The sequence below is a fragment of the Diuraphis noxia genome, unplaced genomic scaffold (assembly GCF_037042655.1).
Source record: "Diuraphis noxia isolate RWA-SAM2 unplaced genomic scaffold, SU_Dnox_SAM2 contig0002, whole genome shotgun sequence".
Taxonomy (NCBI): domain Eukaryota; kingdom Metazoa; phylum Arthropoda; class Insecta; order Hemiptera; family Aphididae; genus Diuraphis; species Diuraphis noxia.
Window position 1 is genome coordinate 38,254,545 of NW_028301712.1, and position 14,623 is coordinate 38,269,167.

The 14,623-nt window shown below is 28.6% G+C and overlaps 1 protein-coding gene across 2 annotated transcripts in view; it reads right to left on the reverse strand.

Annotated features, from left to right (window-relative positions):
- The window catches only part of LOC107162672 (uncharacterized), a 56,693-nt gene that overhangs the window by 15,690 nt on the left and 26,380 nt on the right, over positions 1-14,623 (reverse strand). For both annotated transcript variants that reach the window (XM_015509679.2, XM_089219097.1), the window contains exon 2: positions 13,855-13,907. The gene's annotated coding sequence lies outside the window, so the exon portion shown is untranslated. The remainder of the gene's footprint in view (positions 1-13,854; positions 13,908-14,623) is intronic.

A 14,623-nucleotide genomic window follows, 5' to 3' on the forward strand; every position in this document is an offset into this window, starting at 1 on the left:
GCTCACAACCTCATTCACAAATATTTTTTAAACTATTATTGGTATCTATAATTATAATTATACTAATTATCTATAATTATCATTCAATAAATTAATATAGTTGTTAGAAAAACAAAGTTTTTAGTTTTTATTAAAAAATTATATTTTTTATCCTTATAATTTTAACTAAAAATATCTATACAAAATACCAAATACCTAGTACCTATGTCCCATAGATTATTTTAGATTTTTTTCAAACACTTATGAGAAACCTTGTTTTAAATTTGCAATACTTAAGTATAGAAATTGAAAATTTTTTGCAGTTTTAGAAAATGTTTGTAATTGTTGGTATTAATTATTTTTGTTTTCCGTTATAATTACATTTAAAAATGTCAACAGTTTTTTGTCTAATATATAAAGTCATAATCATAACGTTTGATTTATAAATAGCTCTAAAATATTGAAAATATTTTGAAAATGTTATCATACATTCATACATAGAAAACATCATATAAACATTTGTTGAAAATTTCATAAAACTACAAACAATTATATTATTATATCTTTTTACTGTGAATAGGTGCCTACGTTTAATGATTATTGTTTGAAAATTATTAAATTATTATTATCTATATTTTGTATTATTGACGCATTAATTAGTCGAAATATTTTTATATGCTATGTTTTTACTGTGAGTAGGTGTTAATTAACGTTTAAAAATATATGTTCAACCATTTTCATGAGGTTGTGAGTAATATTGCGGTCTGGGGATTTTTTTTCCTAGGGTTGGGGATTTTTTGTCCGGGGTCGTTCGTCGGGGGATTTTTTTCCGTGAGATTTTTTTTCCCGGAGATTTTTTTCCGCAATTCATTGTATTATTGGTTTAGCGCTAAATAAACTGTACGAATAACTTGCATCCGTATAACCTTACTCAACTTATAAAAGCTATAACTCAAAATACGAAGACGCATTACCAAGTTAAACATGCAGATTCCACTTCATATGTTTATCAATGATAAAGCCCCAATAACGAGTACTTTAGGCGTTAGATAAAGATTTTTTTTTCTTTGAATGATAGAAGTAGTATTCATCTACAATAATATGTGCAGGATATAGGTCCTTATCTAAACGGAAGGTGTCGTCTTCTATTAAAATGTATTGTTGAAAAACTATTTTATTCGTGAGAATTCGCGGTATGAGATTCTATGCATATAATACATAGTTATCAATTTAATAAAATTGTGAAAATCGTTACCGTCGAAATAAATTTGCAAAGACTGTAGTTGAAATGCAATGTTAAGTAATAATATGATAGAGAAAACATATATAATAATATATTATATATTATAAATTATAGTCTAAAACTACAACAATAAGACTAGTACCATAAATTCGTACCATTATAATTTTTCAGACAGTATTGTACGCGTTTCAAACATGATTACGTGTACCTAAGACCATTATGTCACCTATTTATACTATATATATATATAACTTGGCCCTCATTCGAATAGCATAAAAGAATAAATACGTTTTGGTGGTAGACAACAATGATTTGGGTCTTAGTATACAAAGAAAAACGGAAGTATTCATATATGCGGTTTTACGGTAGGGTGGAGAATAAAACAAAAAATTAAGTTCTATAGTGTAGGGCAAAATAATAACTATATGCGCGCAGGTATAAAAGGTGGAACGAGAAAATAAGTTTTAATGTATTTCAGGAAACTCCGGTATTATAATATAGCTTAATCGCGATCCCTAGCCATTTATCTCGGCCCCATTTCCTGATTTTATGCCTCCCTTGAATATATTATATTATGCATAATGTTTATAAGCTACGTTTGAATATTTCAAGTTTGCACAATCTGTGCAATGACGGAAAGTTGAATATTTATTTTATTTGGGTGACCCTTGAAACACTGTAGCGCATGATGCCGTATAATATTATATAATAATCGGTGTCGAAGTTTTTTGGTAATTATATAAATACTCTTGTATATTATCAAATAATATGTATAATATGTTATATTGTAGAGACCGAGTTGATCTTTTGACATTCCCGCGAGGCGATACATGAAATAATTTTTATCACGCAGGTCGACAAAAACAACGTCGAAAGTCAGTCATTGCAAAACCGCGATTTGATTTTTGGTTTTCGAATTATTTCTAAACTAAAACTGCAGCAACGAAAAACATCAGAAATGTCTCACTGCGGGCGCATCGTATCCGATGAGTAGATTATGGATATAATGTTACTATGTAAATAGTCGTGTAAAGTTTAGGATGCAGTAGCGACGACGGACGACGGACATAACATAATATATAATAATACACCATACAAAATTTGAGGCTCATTGGATTTCGATGTGCGGCGGCCAGCAGAGGTGTTCTCGTTTACCTTGATAATATTGTAATGTGGATTATACATGCACGTAAAAAATAAAATATAATGTAGTTGTTCGTGTGATGTGTACGGTGGTCCCATACATACAAACGAGAGTGGTGTTACCGCACGTGCACACATGTATATTACATGATATCGAGACGGTATCGTTTACCATATATTTTGATGCTGCGGGTGTGGGAAAAATTATCGTGAGATTGTTTTATATAGGATTTCGCAGACCTTTACAAGAATTATTGCGGTCTGGGTAAATTATATTTTAATATAATATGGCTAATGATGATAATGATTAAGTCTGATCAGTGATCACATACCAATACTGATAACTGATAATTTCGTAATAATTTTGTGTGTTGTCGACGTAAGTCTCGATGATAGGTATAGTTAAATCAAATGGTACTGGAGCCCTAAGTGGGATATATGAATGAAAAACGGACGTGCGAGGCTCTTCTCTCACCTCACATATCCCAAAAACCAATCCAGAACAATAAAATGATTTGAAAACGTTTTTTAGAAGACTTATAGATTTAATGTAAACCTATACTATACGCAATATTTGATAACTATTGATCAAAAATCACAATATTAAATTGATCCTCTCACAGCAAATCTATTTAAGACTATAAACCATGACATATCGATATTTCAACCTTTTTCTGCTGTTAAGTATCCCTAAACTTGGACACTGAACCATGTTTACGTTTTAATTTTTTGCATGGTGGTCCGTGGACGTTCGCAGAGTAAGACGTTGGCAGAGTATGCCGTTTTATGACAGTCATGTACTATTGGCGTTATTATTGTCACGTACTCGAGAATAAATTATCCCTTTCACTGCGTTCATAAACCTGAGTTAGTTAAGGTGGCTAAAAAGTGGATTTAATTTCTGCGCCACTATTTATTGCGGATATGACGTCAAAACATAAAAATAAATAATACGCCAAACAAACAAAATAGTATAATATTATGTATTAGGTATATTATATTTATATTACACAAAGCAATATTAAGAAAAATTACAAGACAGAACATTTGATAATATGACCATGGTAAATCACGGACTACAAGTAGGTAACTTTATTTTTTACAATATTGTGATAACTATAAGTTCCAGATTGTGTATGTTATAATAAAATCTCAAAATATAAATTAAATGTTAAGCCTACTTAGCTTAAACATAGTACCTCCAAATTGGAAATTTGCATTACTTTAAAAAAACAATTTGAGATATATAAAACATGTATAAACACATAGTATATACTAAGTAATAACTAAAAATAACCTTTATTAATTATTTGTATTTACATATTACTTAAATATATTATATGATTAATATATGTCTACATTATAAGAACAAATTGTTTTCGAAATGTTTTTCTTAAACAATTGTGTTAAATAATTTTAAATTAATTTTAACTTTATAACTTTAATATCTACGTTATTACAAAGGTACTTTTCTTGATTCAAGAGAACAATTTTATCAATAGCATTATAAAATTGAATTGTTTAATTGTCCTCACTATATCTTTTTATATAGACAATATAGGCATATCGGTGAGACGACTTATTGTTGATCTTAGATAATTTTTTATTATTTTCTGCTAGCTAAAGTTCCTTTCACAAGTAGCTGTAGTGCCAGGAATTATAAAAAATATTCTAAGTGTCACTACTAAATTCGGATATAAATCTAATAATTAGTACTGATGAATATGCTTTAGAGTTTAGAATATCTAGCTGAGTTGCGTATTATTATGACTTATGAGTGATTTATAATTACAGTAACTATCTTTGACACCATAATTTATCTTAAACTAATTAATTAAATTATTATTCTTGCATATTATAGTTTGTACAAGTGCTTAATAGCTAAAAAAATAAATTACCATACTGTTGTACTCACTTAAATTTGACATATACGACGTAAAAATCAATCGATACTCGTCAACAGTTCAACCGAAAAAAAAATCGTTGTACTTTGAGTGCACTGTAATTTATATCTTTGCTATAATAGACAATAATAATTTATTGTATTTGAAGAAAGATAATAACATGATGGCCAATATTATTACTGGCTACACATCATAAAACGACAGTCGACAATACTATTTTAAGAATTACCTAGTTCACCGTTTACTGGAAGTTCAATTACTTCAAATAAAATTGTTATACGATATGTCTAATATCTGAATAACAGGAAACGTACATTTTGGATAAGTAAAATAGTTATGCTATAATTAATATATACCGACATACCTAATCTATTTTACGAAAATATTAACCACATATTAATTATATTAAATTATAGGTATAAATATAATTTATATATATATATATAATATACATAGATATTCCATGTATAATGAATTGCCAATATTTCAAATATTGTATTCCAACAGCATGAACATGAATAATTTTTATATAATCAAAATATACCGAGGCTCTACTATAGTAAGTCATTAAAATAAATATAAAATTTTTCAAATATTACATGAAAAATATTGAAATTTGCAACCCTCTTAGAATTGCACCCTTGGCGCATGCCCTCGTATCCTGCTCTGAATACGGCCCTGCCTACAGCTTTTTTAAATTTCTTCCATGTTTTTCACTTAAAAATTAACAGTAAATATTAGAAAAAAGGTACTCTTTTAAGTTATGAAATAATGTGAAATACATATTCATAACACTATACTTATAAAATAGAAGTATTAACATTATATATAAACAGAATATAACAAGGAAAACAAAGACAAATTGAATTATTTAATGTATCTTAATATTTTTTGTATTAAGTATCGTTAGGTAAAAAAGATAAAAATCGTTAATTTTACCATAGTTGAATTGCTTGTACAATATATTTTATTATATTATATTGAAAAATTAAACATAGTGAGAATGGAAATATTCCAAAAAAGCGTAACTTGTAGTGATGAATGAATAATAGCGATTATAATTATGAGCCATCGAATAGAAGAGACGAGTACTTTTGAGATGCACTTAACAAGTAAGCGAAGAACACTAATTAAAATTTAAATATTATAGATACCTAACTATTTTATACTTCAAACGATCTTAAAAACGGTTTAAGATAAGTGTTAAAGAGTTTAATAGAGAGGAAACATAAGCTTCTATGCAAGTAATAGGTATATATTATAAATTAAATAATAGTTCATTTAAAGTTTTGAATAAAATTGGTTTGATCACACAATTTATTATGATATATTTTTAAATTATATTGAAGTGGTATTGTTTTTTTTTCACCAAATATATTTTGTTGTTAGTATTATTTTTAGTCTGTGTCGACGACCTCTATATTATTCGTCGATTTGTCGATTACTGATGGAAAACATCCGGTACCACGATTTTACAAACCTATTCATTTCTGACACCTCCATGATGACAACAATATGAGCTACGAATCATTATAAAAACGCTTGTACATTTTTGAAAAATGACCAACATCGGTTAACGGTTATGTAAGTGAACGAGCTTAGTTATTAAATAGATGTATTGCGTTTTGAGTGTAATTGTTAAACCTGTAGGCGCAGTATTGATAGATACTTATTTTCACGACCACATTTATCGGGAAATTCATGGCGATGGTTATAATAATATAATGAAGCCATTATAACATGTAGCTGTTTTATTGAGGTGCAATCAATACTCCATCCCACAACATATTCTCGAGAAACTATCGCGTCGAATAAATCAAGACTTTTTTTATCATAGGTATATTTTGTAAAACTAACCTATTGAACGGATTGTTTGAGGAAGGTAAATCAATGCTTATTATAAACAAATAAATCATGTTAAACTTTCATTCAGGAAATGACATAGGTAAACAACAATATATAGTGACACGTGCGTCTATTAGTATTACTATACCAAAACTATGATCCGGTACAAGGGTAAGGTCAATAGGTATTCAATAACTATATAAATTATATGATATTATATATTTCGTGTCAATATAGTTATAAACAATGACTAGTAGTTTTCATACAAATCGTATTAATTCCATGTGGTTATCGGTAAAATAGTACAAAAAAAAATTCTATTCGCGGTTAACCAACTGCGTATATCCGTGTACCTATTCGATAAACATTCAGTTTAGATAATAATATGACATCTAATCTACCATTATGGCAAGTTTCGAAAAACTAAGCTCTGAAAATCAGGAAGCGGAAGAATTTTTACACATTATATATTAGTGAATATTTTTATACGAGCAATGATGGTATTTCTTATTATAACTTTGAGAACAATATTATTATTACTTCTTTAAGGTCTACAGTTACCTGTGGATAAAATTTGGTTACGACTACCACAGTTTGACAATGACGTATAAATAAAACTAATAACATTCAATCATACAATTTATCTCCATCTAGTTCTGTACCTTTAATTAAATGTTTAAAAAATTCACAAATTTTAATTTTATCAAACCTATTAAGTTTAAAACTATTGAGGTCAATTTATAAATATTAATGAAATAATTTTATAAAAACGTTCTATATTAATAAGCTTTATCTAGTTAAAAGAAAGACCTTCGATACATACATATATTATGACATCGTGATCTCATAGTTCAATAATCTTAATCCGAATTCCGTCACGATTCAACGTTTTCGTAACGTTAGCACATAATCAAATTTGTGAACTTGAGTATTACGAAAAAGTTTATCAACTTTCTAGTTATAAGGATTTTCACCAAACTCTACGTACCTATAGTAGTTTTTGGTATGAATCATATTATTGTTTTGTCGCTCAACCTCAACCTTTGCAAACGTCAAATCGATTTTATCAAGGCATCACGATATATGAACATAAATCAATTACACCATTTAATTACTTAATAAACTGGAATGTTTGAGATTAGTTTCACTTTAAATACACGACCCAAAATCAAAGCCATGTGGGTTCGTTGGGCGAAATGCCATATATTATGTTGGACGAAACTGGTTTTCAACATATTATGTGGCGGATATTGAATCGTACCGGTAAATACCCATAAAAATCTAACTTGTGATAAAACCTTGCCGATTGTTAATTGTATTACCAAACATTATGTTGTTTGTGTGCATAAAAAAATATTATATATTGAAAACGATAAAAAAATTGACCGAAAGTAATTTGTTTGCTTGTCCCAAACCGGTTACCTTCCAAGGCTGTCATTTAAATACACAGTTCCATAAGGCAATGGGATAATTTAGGAATATTGTGGCACCCTACTGCACCGGTGTTATCGAGTGGCTAGTATAATTATTTCATAATACTATATAAATACATGTATAGTTTTAAACCTACATTGTGATAAAATGCGATTTCATAAATACGGTAACTTTTCTCTCTCAATACTTGTTATCATTATCAAAATTATAATATACTAAAACGTAATAAGAATAAATAATCCGATAATTTATATAACACAAGGAATAGGCCAACGTTATTACATTTGATATAGGTTTGTCCAGAATTATTACATTAATATATAATATCGTTTTATGATCGGATTTATGAACGAAACGCGGCAGCATAAATTATTATAATCGTCGGCCACACACACGCGAGCTTCCTACACCAGATAATGGTATAATCATTGTAGATTTGTAGGTTCCTTACGTTGTTATAGGTACTCTTAACAGTCTTAACGAATTCCTTGACACAATAATTCGTTGTGGAGCCCCGGGTGCAGCACATATTTTAACGTTATTATTATTATTATATAGATAGTAGGTACGTACCTAACCATATTATTATTGTTATTATTGTAGGTCGTTCGTTACACATTCCATGCTTTAAACAAACGTTGCATAACTGAAAAAAACGAAATTTCCCCTACCACGTGTCTAATATAGTTATGACTTTATGAGTGACGTGTGTGTGTGTGTACACATGTCGACTTGCATGTTTATCAATTATCACAAAGTTAGAAGCCCAGAACGTGTTGGTTGTACGGCCAATATCAGCCCATGCAATAATCTTGGAAAAAGGTCAGTTAAATGGTAATTGTTAACGAATAGTATTCTTAAGTGCCGTTTTAAGATAATCAATATAGGTTGAATGAATTATAAGTGGCACGTTTAAAAGTGCCGAACTCTCAATACACTATAATACTCTATAGTTGTCAAGATGGATATACTTTCACGAAACACGGCTATGACACAAATACGTCGGTACAGTCATCAAAGGATTCAATTCCTACTTTGGCCAACTAAGACTACGTTTTGTTTAATAATACGCACAACGTATTACCTACTACAGGTATCGAAATAAGTCGATTTATTTCCCCTTCAATCGAATACGCTGATGTCATCCTCCGCGTTGACAATATTTAATACAATTCAATCAAATCGTAAGTGTGGTTTCAAGAGACATTTTTAGTATTTTTACACTTTGATTTTCAATGTATATATAAAATTCACTTTAAAATATGTATAAACGTAAATACGTAAGTACAACTATTTTGTATTCATTATATTTTATTGGTATAATGTAAAATAAAAATGTATGAATACGATATATCCTTATTGTAGACTGTAGTCAAGTTAATGATACGATTTTCTAGCTAATATATTGTTAGTATGTCAAGAATATAATTTAAGCTGTTTATGCTATTTGAAATGATTAGCTACATATACTTATTTATATACCGTTTAGGTAAATAACATCTTTGTCATCGATACACGAACGCGATAGGTGTACACAATAAATGTTAACAGTTATTACAGGTTTTTTAATCTCTCTCTTTATCGCATCTAGAAGTGTTAAAATACTATATGAAGAAAGATGTATAAATTATTATTACAACAAGTTTTGAACTCTTGAATGAATTTTAAATGTTTCGTATCATCATGACCAGTTTGATTAGCTTCAGCTAGTACAATTGCATAACTTTTTTTTAACAGTATATATTTTGATAACATATATTATTTTAATAATTTCATAGATATAAGTTTCCGATTAAACCGTTTTTTCAGGTTTTTAGTTGCATGCATAATATACAAAAATTTAGTTTCTGGTAATTTCTTCATTATATTCTTAAACTATGTTATCTTTCTTTCATAATTATTTCTGTACAATGAAATAAAATATATTATCAATTGTTAAACACACGTATTAACAGGTATTGTACAAATAATGTCCAGTAATAGTTGATAAATCATTCGAATCATTGAAATATTTGAATACAAGGTATATATTATGGGAGTTTCAATGGTTCAGACTTATATAATAGTGAACCTATATCATATTATAATGGTCGAAATACAACAAACGAATAAAGGGCATTTTTCCGGACCAAAATATAAAAAAAACCTTTTCCATTGGACAATAACCAATATACTATACTACACAATATGCCCTGCTGATACACCTGGTAGAGTTATTGTTATGCGAATAGGTTACAGACGTGCCTTTTCAAGAGTATACCTATATAGAAATACACACTTAACGATGCGCGATGTTTCAAATGTGAAATGAATTTTCTCTAAAACGTGAGAATAAACGCAGCAGTGACGAAAAAAATAAAAGATACTGACATAGGTTACAAAAGTTTTTTTCTCGAGGACTTCATTTTCAATTTGAAATGTTTTACACTATAACGTCGCGTTAAAAACGTTAAACTTTACTATATAAATTTTATATACGAATTCAAATAAACATTTCATGGATAATTTTCGAATCGCGTTCGTTAACATTGAAATGTAGGTAGGTGCATTTTAAAACAATAAATTAAAAAATAAATTCAGTTTAATAGTTTCTCAACGAAAGTAATGAATATAATATAAATAACTATGTTTTGAGCTGTTATGGTATTTTCACAAATCTGGTTGAAGTTGTAAGAGTATGTGTACTAACAATGTGGACGATAACAAGTTTTATTTGAGCTACTGACAGGAATTTCATAATCGTATTGAATGGATCGTAAAATACGAGCTACAGATGGATTTTGTTCCCGAAACGTGTTTGTCAAAACGTTTCGTAAATTCGATAACTAAAAGGAATATAGTATAGGTATCGTATAATAATACTTATATTAACTGTGTATAAGAAGTTGGTGTTCATATGATATATTATAGTGAATTAATAAAAAAAAAAATTCAATGTAAAGATGAATTCCTCGGGGTTGTATCTCTTGTACCTATACACCTATACACCTGTGACGCACGTTTTAGACCCACTACTACGGACTTCAATGTCTTGTGTATAGATATAACATTTTAATAATATAACGCAGGTACTACAATATGTATATATAATATATATATACCTACATTATACAATGTACATATGTATAATATGTCGTATATATATATATTATCATATATTTTAGTGTTCACTCGTTCGTTATATTCTCGGACCTCGTCACGTCCTGTGCACAGATTCTTGTATCACAATAGTCGAATTGTAGGGGAATATTATTATAATAGTAATATAATGGACACGAGAGAAGTGAATAGTGGCGGCGGCGGCACGATGGGATCGCACCTTATCTGTGCAGGTACGACGACGACGAACTTGCAGCAGTGATCTGCCCTCGCCCACCGTCTCCACCCCCTCCTCAACCGGTAATATTACAACGACTTCTCTCATTAACCCCCGGGCAACACACACACATATTTCGGAGTACCGGTCCGTTGAACCCGGGTGCAATAACCATCCAACCACATTAAAATTATATATATTATTATATATAATATCATACTCAAAATATTATAATATTACCATTATTTAACGCCTATCGCACTAATATTGTAATATAGAACGTATCTTTAATCGGATTTAATATAATATAATATTGTGTTGGCAGGTACATATAGCGTAATAAGACAAGATTCTAACCATAACCGTTGTCAATCCCTGCTCCTGATGTGTGTTTTTTTTTTTGTTTAATCGTAAGTCAAAGCATACCTAACCTATTTGACGACCGATCCCGATCGTAATCCGCCGCCACCCCTATCACACGAGATCAGCTTATATTATTATGTGATACATTTAGGTTCACTGCAGTTATTATCTTCATGGATTTATATTAATATTACTATTACCGTTATCGTTATTTATAATTTATATACTACTTGGTACATTTCGTTTCTTATTCGTATGTACGACCACCATTATTATGTGTCATATATAAATATAATATGAATGGGGCTAGGCGATTTGCCGCTGCCATAGTATCACATTAATCAGAAAGCACCTCGACGTTATATTGGATTAGCCGACAACGAAAAAATGTTCACCGTTCTATCAACAACGGGCGTGAAACGATGAAATAAAATCTTTATGTTCTCAAAAACTATAATGGTCTGCAGCTATCTAGGTTCTACATTATAATATAATATGCATATACTAATATAGGCGATTTCTCTCCCCAACTATAGCTACCTATTTTAATTGGGTAGTTAATTAGTATTTACATTATTTATAACTCAACTAACACTCGTGTACACCAAAAATTCCACGTATTTTTTTTCTTTATAGTTTTCACTTGAATAAAAATATTTTTATAGTTCCTATAATAATAAACGTGGGATTTAAAATTATTAATACAATTTTAAATAAATAATTTTCAGAAACACTCCAGGAATAATATATAAAGATGGCAGTTTTGTTAATTTGGTATCATATATTTTAATAATAAATAATATATATTTATATAGGTTATAAAACACCTTAACGGGTTTCAATTAATTGTAATAGTAAAAGTGCATTAAATCATTTAAATCAGTAAAAACTAGTTATTTGAATGCTCAACTAGTTTCAATCTTGATTATTATGTTACTCGTTTTACTAAAGAAATATGTATTTATGAATCATGTTGGTGTAAAGAATTGAAATTGACTAATAATAAAACACACTCTACTTTCGGTAAATATAAATCAATCAATGGTAACACTTTTAACTAAACAAATCGTTAAAAAACATTTGAATTGTTAAATTTTAAAATTTTAAAAATAATACCTATTATCTATACAGACGAGTTTAATAACATTTTAGTACAATATTTGTTTTCTCTCTGACCCATGTGCATACATAGCAAATTTGCGTTCACACCAAAGTTGTGTTGTTATCTTTAGTATTGGATTGAATCGATCTATAATCGAATTAAAGGCTGGCACATTGTTAATGCTTTTATGTTTAATTTATTACAAATTTTCAATTTTTAAGTGATTTATGAGAACCTATGTTAAATTATACAATTTATAAATGCTCATTATAGGTATGCTTTAAAAGCAAATTAAGAACATTGCAGATAAGTTTAGTATTCTAATTTTGGTAATAAGCTAATTAACTTTTAACTCTAACACTTAAGTTAAATATATAATAGGTACACATTACACAATGTTGATTTTACTAAACCTGAATGTATTTAGGTATGTCGCACGTGGATGAGAGTAAAAAAACAGAATTTAGTGATATCTTCTTAAGTTATTTAATTATTGGTTAGGTATACATATTGAGAATTTCTTCATTGATAAATTAATACAATTAAATAAAAGACTTACTCTTGTTTTGATACATTTGCTGTCTATTTATTATGATAAATAATATATTTATATATTTTAAACACGTATTATTATAAACATTGTTGGTGTGCACATGGCGTGGTTCAATTTGTTTTTTATTTAAAGGAATATGCCGAAAATAGCACGTAGTATAAAACTATTAAATAAAAATTTGATATCGATAAGCATATAAATTAAACTTGACAAATTCTAATGCGAACAACGAGCATTTACCGTAATTCCAATGAACTTCCGTTTTAACCAATGTACATTCCAAGAACCAAAAATGTATTTCGATTTTCCATAGCAACCCCCTTCGAGGAACTATTAATCAAATAACCCACGATTTTAAGCATTCGATTATGACGCGTGCATACCTATATATTCGTGATGTTCATAGAATATACATATGCTATACACATATAGGAGACTTGGCCATCAGGTGTATTGAAAATAAAAATATTACAATCACAATGTACCTAGTTTCGAATAAATCGAAAGTTCTTTTTTTAAAAAAAAGGCAGTATACCTATGAGACGAAATTGTTTTATTGCATAATTGTAAAAGCGAATCGCGTTTTATCAGTTTATCACTTATCAGTATCTTGCCAAAAAATATAATGGGGTTATATATAGGTTAATTATTATACACATCCACATATTGGAATGTGTTTATACTAGTATTCTACGGTAGGACAACTATTATAACATCGTAAAATATTTTATTGGAAAATATTATCGAACTTTCTCTTACAATTTTAAGTATTTTGTGTTTATACACATAGGACATGCTCAAGTTGACTTTTTAACCGTGTGTCTCTTTTAAATGGTATTACATTTAAATATAATATTTTTTTTTTTTTTATTATTTAAATAAGGCTTCAACTCCTGAGGTTATTAGCCTGCAGTAAATACAAAATACAAAATAGTAGTCATAGAGTAAATATAATATTATGTGTCAACTTACAGTGAAAAGGTGCGGAAAATGTTGGCGTTTTTGTTGGCAAACTTTTCTTTATTCTAGAAAAAAAAATAAAAACATCATCAATTAGTTATGACCTAGAAAATTGTTTTTTTTTCTTAACAATCACAATTCAGTAATAATATGATATAATTATCATACTCGTATTATAAGATAAAATGCGAGTATTAAGCGTTTAACTTTACCACCTAAGCACCTACGATGTTCAACCCCCCACGTAATAATAGCCGATCAACTGCTGCCTATAAATACGATACTAATCCTTGATATTATGATAAAAATACTATATAAAACAACATTTTGTAGTCGTATAACTCGTATACCTAGATTTATAGAGAAAAGAATATTATTAAAGTAGGTATCACACACAAACGTAGATATAAGTTATGCATATGGTATAATATATACAATATAAACCAGTTTTAATTCAAACATTTAGTTTTTTTATTTTGGTTGATTAATAAAATACCACTGTTATATTTTCCCAAGTCCACTTTCGGTTTCATTAAAGAATTTACATTATATTTTGAAAATGTGCCCAGCTATTAATTGTCTGTTATTGTAATAATAGCGAACAATTCAATTAAGTGTATTAAATTTCGAATAGGTATATTAATATAATCCATCAATTTATATTTTATATGACTATAACGTTCTTAAAAAGAAAAATTTAACTCAAGTCGATTATATAAATAATTATAATATTTTGAAATAAAATACAATTTTTTTTAAATTAATACGATCGACTTCACCT